This window comes from Tachysurus vachellii, chromosome 4, assembly GCF_030014155.1.
Source record: "Tachysurus vachellii isolate PV-2020 chromosome 4, HZAU_Pvac_v1, whole genome shotgun sequence".
NCBI classification, from domain to species: Eukaryota; Metazoa; Chordata; class Actinopteri; order Siluriformes; family Bagridae; genus Tachysurus; species Tachysurus vachellii.
Window position 1 is genome coordinate 26,636,114 of NC_083463.1, and position 6,413 is coordinate 26,642,526.

The window sequence follows — 6,413 nt, forward strand, 5'->3', positions numbered from 1 at the left end:
AAGAAGAAAAAAAATACATTGCAACCGCAAGACGTAATCAAACACATACATTCTGTATGCAGTTGTCTATGAGCATGCTTCTCTGTTTATACTATAATTGAGGATGAATGAAACAAACGGATCGAGATTCAATGCCCATAACTCAACCTAACTGCACTGAAGATTCATCTCTGAGTTTGCTGCTTGAGACAATCACACAGAACTTCTCTGTTCATCCGGAAACTTCTTCATCTCTTCCCTGCTCCATTCTGAGCTCCAACTCGACAAGGAAAAAAGATCCATACTTTTGCTTTTTGTTTTTACTTGTTTTCTTTCCTTTTTTTGTGAATTTAATGAGGAAAATGCAAACTGCATGCACAATATATGATTTTAATTTCTAAAAACAGATTTAAAAGAAAAAAAAGGTTTTATGGAAATAATAGTGTAAAAGACAAATCTAGCAGTATTTAAGTTTTCTTTTACAAAAAAAAAAATGAAAGAAGAAGAAAAAAATAAATGGCCATTTTGAAAAGGTGTCTAGTTGTTTATTGGGGCAAAGAAATTGTGCGTTCATGTCTGAAATGTCGTATCTGCAAGTTAAAGGCTCATAAAGTCCACCACAAGTTTGTCATTACGATTAGGAAACTTGGCCGTTTCCGAGTTGTGAAGGTTTCAGTGATGAAACATGATGAAATCAAAGGACTAAGTTGTCGGTAAACCCATTAAATCTTAATGTTTACTCATCTCAGAAGCTAATTTTAGGCTTTTTTATTTAAAATAAAACTAAATATCTATTAGTGCAGCATCGTTTCCTCACCACTAGATGTCTCTCTAATATAGTTTTAACACAGTTTAAGTTTGAAGTCAAGTTATGTTTTTATCATATTGGACCATACTTTGCAGCATTTCATTGTTTAGTATAAACATTTACATTTGTGTTCCCTGGGTTCTCTGGTTCTCCTATTCTCCTAGTGGACCTAATAATGAGGTCCTGAGCACACGTGTACCTACACACTAGCATATGGTACAGGGACAAGATGGTATGGGAATAAGAGGACATTCAGTGCATATATATATGAGAGAGAGAGAGAGAGAGAGCTCAGTTCCATGTGAAAAAGTGTTAAACGGTAAACACTGGTGACGAGGTCATTTGATGTCATCAATATGTACTGCACACACACTACAAACGTAAACATTATCTGAGTACAAGATGCATTAAATTCTGTTTACACCTGAATTATACAGAGAATGCCCTTGTGAAGTGTATCACCTCAGTCAGTTTGTGTATCATTCTGCTCATCTTTGTTCAACATAACAATTTAAAATTCCACTATCTAGTTAAAACCTTTACTACAGAGTGAGCAACATCAACAGCAAATGATACCATACAGTAATAGAACAATTGACTTAACTTATGAAAGCTTGCCAGATGAACATAAAAAACAAGGATGCTGATTTTACCAGTATCACCTTTGTAATGTAATGAATATGCAAATCACTGTACACTAGCCAGCTTGCTAAAACAAAGTAAGTGCAGATTCTTTTCGAATCTGTTTCTGCTAGCAAAAAAATAGAACATTAAATGCTTTATATTCATTTTTATAGAATTGTTTATAAAAGCAAAATCAGACTCTTGCTCATGTAACACTGTTTAAATGTAAGTAACCTCTAATCAAATTAAGAAGAATCCAACATGAAGATGAAGGAACGTATTGTTTTAAATTAAAAACCTCAGATCTAAATAAATAAAACCTTTCATCCAATTGAAGATTAGTTAGTTAGTTATTTAGTTAGTTAGTTGTCAATTTTGTTAAGGCTTTGTGCATTACCATTTATTTTTGTAACAAGTAGCAGAGGACAGCAATCTTTTGTTTAAAAAAGTGCATATGTGTCCATTGTGACCAATTTTCTCTGTTTATCACAAACAAAACACAGACCACTAATGAAACCTGTAGATTTTCTTTTTTTCTTTCATATGAGTCTTATTAGATTTTTGCCTCAGAGCCCCTTGTGATTTATCTGGTAAAGTATTGAGATAAGTTGCTTTGAGACTTTAAGGCCATTATGTTGGAAATAAAGAGTCACTGTTTTTTTATCTGTGTTTATCTAATTAACCTTCAGTCACTGACAATCATGTCATGTTATGCCCAGAGCTAACAATGCTCTTTATGTGGCATTTACACCAAAATAGTTTCTATCGGCGCTATAAAATATTAATTCTGTCGATATCCTGATCATTGGAAAACTGATTCCAGGCATTCTGATAGCTTGCAGTAAAAACAAATGCCTTACTAATACTCTTTTTTTAGGATGTTAAGTAACTAGAAGAAAACACTAGTTTGTTGTTGCCAAGCAACACATTATCTCATTTTTTTCTAGTAAACTGTTTGCTCGCTCATGGAGAATGGTCTTTATTATTATTATTATTATTATTATTATTATTATTATTATTATTATTATTATAAGTAGTATTAGTAGTGGAGGTGGTAGTATTATTTACAAGTCAGTCACAAGGTGGACCACAGCACAATTTAAGTTCAATAATGACAGATTAAAAAAATAACATGGGATGGCACAGTGATTACCTGATTATCACATTTGCCTTGCATCTCCAGGGTTCCACCCTTGTTCAAATGCAGAGCAACATATATTTTATCTCATTTTTTTAAATATACAACTGAGCAGTTGAGAGTTAAGGGCCTTGCTCAGGGGCCCAGAAGTGGCAGCTTTGTGGACCTGAGATTCAAACTCACAACCTATCGATTGGTAGTCCAACACCTTAATCACTTTGCTACCACATCCCCACCGGTTTCCTCCCCCAGTCCAAAGACATTCCTTGTAATCTGATCAGTATCTCTAAATTGTCCTGTAAGAGTGTGTGTGAGTGTGTGTGATTGTGCACAATAATGGGCTAGTGAATAAGTGATCCACTTGCGGATGTTCTATAACATTAAATGTAGATATAAACAGTTGGAGCTATAAAGTGAAAACTAATCCTGTTCATGGTGAATTATTTTCTTAGAGCGATATAACATTTTATTACGTACACAGATCTTTCTTGTAGACAGTCCACACTGTATAATTATACATTTTTTTGTCTGTCCATTATCACTACTACAGAGCATGAGACATTTTAATATGACCTTTTAAAAAAAATTGTAAACAATATAGCATTATATTAAACAATAATGTCTTAAAAACACAGCTTTTTGTCATTTGCTTGTTTCTCCAGCAGCTGTGCTGTTCATCTAGCCCCGAGTTATTGTTAATGTTGTTAGAGGAATGACAGAAAGTATCTTTAACTTAGTTTAAAGCTTGTAAAAGGCAACATTGAACAGATCCTGAAAAATAGATACTGTATGACATATGAGATGCTGGGACTTTGGATTTTAAAACTATTGCACCAAGGCTGTTAAATAATAAATGTAAGTAGGCTGCAGTATAAGCTTACAAGAACTTATGTGAATTGGCAGTATGCTAGCACAAGCACAGATGGTCACACGTCAGGGTGCACTCAATGACTTCTGCCAGTGCATCATGGGTGACAAAAGCAACCTGGCTAATAACCTGACACGCTCCTGTGCAGCTCCAGGTTTTCAGTGAATTAAGTGTGCATGGATCTGCACACTTTCCTCATTCCTCATTTATTTGCTAAATATGTGATTATTTTCCAATTTCTAGAAGAATCTTTTGAGCTAGACCAACAATTCCATGCAAACTCTGCATAAATACCCAAATAACTCAATCACCAAATCTAATATCACTTCCATAAGTATGTAATAAAGTATTTATATCACAGTACTTTTGAATTCTCAAATCTGATTGGTTTAAGGCAACACACTTGTTCCACAACATTAAGTGTAGTTAAAATGATAAACAAAATGACATTCTTTAATAAATAAAAGAAATATTGTCGGTAAAATTCTGTGATATAATAAACACATATGAAGTGCTTATACACTTCAGCTTCAGGAAGGTAGACACTGCAGTACACCCCTCCATTGTTCATTATTTGCTAGAACAACACAACACGTGTTAATTATTCCTTAACTAATTGGCAGACACTTTAAAATTATATTATTGGCCGATAAATTATTATGTGTCATTCTTTTTTTTTTTTTTTGGAGCAAATGAAATGGAATAAACCACAAAGCCAAACAGGTCAGATGGAGAACCAGCGAGTTGTTCACTTGTAGTTTAATAAAGACTATATGAATTATATGTTCTGTAGAGTAGAGTGTACAGATTTTGGCACATAAAAATGCTACGTTCACAGATGCTTCAAGAAAAACATCCGATTCACTGATCATAAAGCTATAAATGTGCCACTTATTGCACTATCAAGTCTCTCATCAAGTCAAACACTCATAGAGGACGTTTTTAACTTCCCTCGTAATCTTCATATCTTGAAATGTTGTCTTGGTAATTATCAAACTTTGTGCTGCACCACATTCCGGTTTAGCACGACTCAACTTGACCTACTATCCCTCAAGGTACAGCATGAAGACATGAATTAAGAGTCTGAACTTCCCCTGGTTGTCCAAACAATTGAGTCACTGGCTGACTTCAAACAAAGACTAAAGACCTACCACTTCAATAAGCACTTAGATTTATGTGATGTAATACCATTAAATGTCTCTTTATTTGTTTAGTACTTTATAATTTTATAGTGCTATTATAATTCTATTAGTATTAATAGTTGTTAACATTACTAACAATATAGTAACATTTGTTAGGATTATAGGGGGGCACGGTGGCGTAGTAGTTAGCACGTTCGCCTCACACCTCCAGGGTTGGGGGTTCGATTCCCGCCTCCACCTTGTGTGTGTGGAGTTTGCATGTTCCCCCCCCGTGCCTCGGGGGTTTCCTCCAGGTACTCCGGTTTTCTCCCCTGGTCCAAAGACATGCATGGTAGGTTGATTGGCATCTCTGGAAAATTGTCCGTAGTGTGTGATTGCGTGAGTGAATGAGAGTGTGTGTGCCCTGGGATGGGTTGGCACTCCATCCAGGGTGTATCCTGCCTTGATGCCCGATGACACCTGAGATAGGCACAGGATCCCCATGACCCGAGGTAGTTCGGATAAGCGGTGGAAAATGAATGAAAATGAATGAATGTTAGGATTATAAGTAATTGAGCTAGTATGCCTATTTGAACACAATCCAGAATTTTTTTTTATCTACACATTAAGTCACCTCTTATTTATTCACTTACTAGTCATTAATGCAGCAATAAGCATTGCCCTGCTAGTTCCAATCCCTAGTCCTCAGTCATGCTTTAGTGTCATATTATGAATTATCCTCTGACTGGAAGTTGAGATTGCATGAAGGGAGGAGGAGCACAATCAGCCTTCTTGTTTTAAATAATTCAAATGATGTAAATGATGTTAAGTACCGCTTAACATTTAATAAATCGGAAAGTGTATATATACAGTAATGATGAGGTCATTAGACAATGATTCACCATGAACGTTTTACTTGGGTACAGCAAAATGTTACTGGTGCTCATGCACTGGGACAAACGGTCTAGTAACACCTCTGGTGTTCTGTGGGGTTGAGGTCAGGGCTCTGTGCACACCAATCTTGTGAAACCATGTCTTATGCTTTGGGCACAAGGGCATTGTTGTACTATAACATGTTTGGGTCCCTTAGTTCCTTTGATGGGAATTTGTAATGCTACAGTGTGCAAAGATATCAAATACTCTACAATTGTGTGTTTCCAGTGGATCTGGCAAATGCCATAAATATAAATGTAAATGTTATAATTGAAATACTTATATCACTTATATTCTGCTGTCATACAGTTGCCAGGTTCCATCATTTTTTATCAAAAACTTAAGAGTAGAATCTTGAGTTGTAAATCCAGTAGCATTCAGCTGCTTGTTACTATACAACCCATTAGTGACCTGCATCATTAATGATTATGTGTGCTTACACTAGTGCTAAGTGACATGAGAGATGAGTAACGTCTGTTTGTCTTGCTATTTCAAGCCAGCCAATCAGTGACATACTCAATCAGAGGTGACAGTAATGTCACTCACTTCATGGAGACTTCTCACCACTATCTCAAAAGGTCATACTGCGCAACAGCCACAGCTCTCTTCTGATATACTCTGTGGTGCCCCCCCCCCCCACACACACACACACACACACACACCATCCTCAATGTCTTCATCCTCAGAGGCTCCATTCCACTTAGCACTGTTACTGTGGTGCCATGACATTTGAGAGACATAGTTTATTTTCCCCACTTGAGATCAAAAAGAAGAAGAAAGCTCAAAGATCAAAACTGTGTCATTGTGAGGACTGGAAAATATAATATTGTGTGGCAGGAGAATAAAAGCAGCAAATATTTGCATGGGATGAAGCAATTAATTCTAAGAAAATTAAAATCATAGTATTTGATTGATCCTGTTCAAGCCTTTTCATTTTCAAGC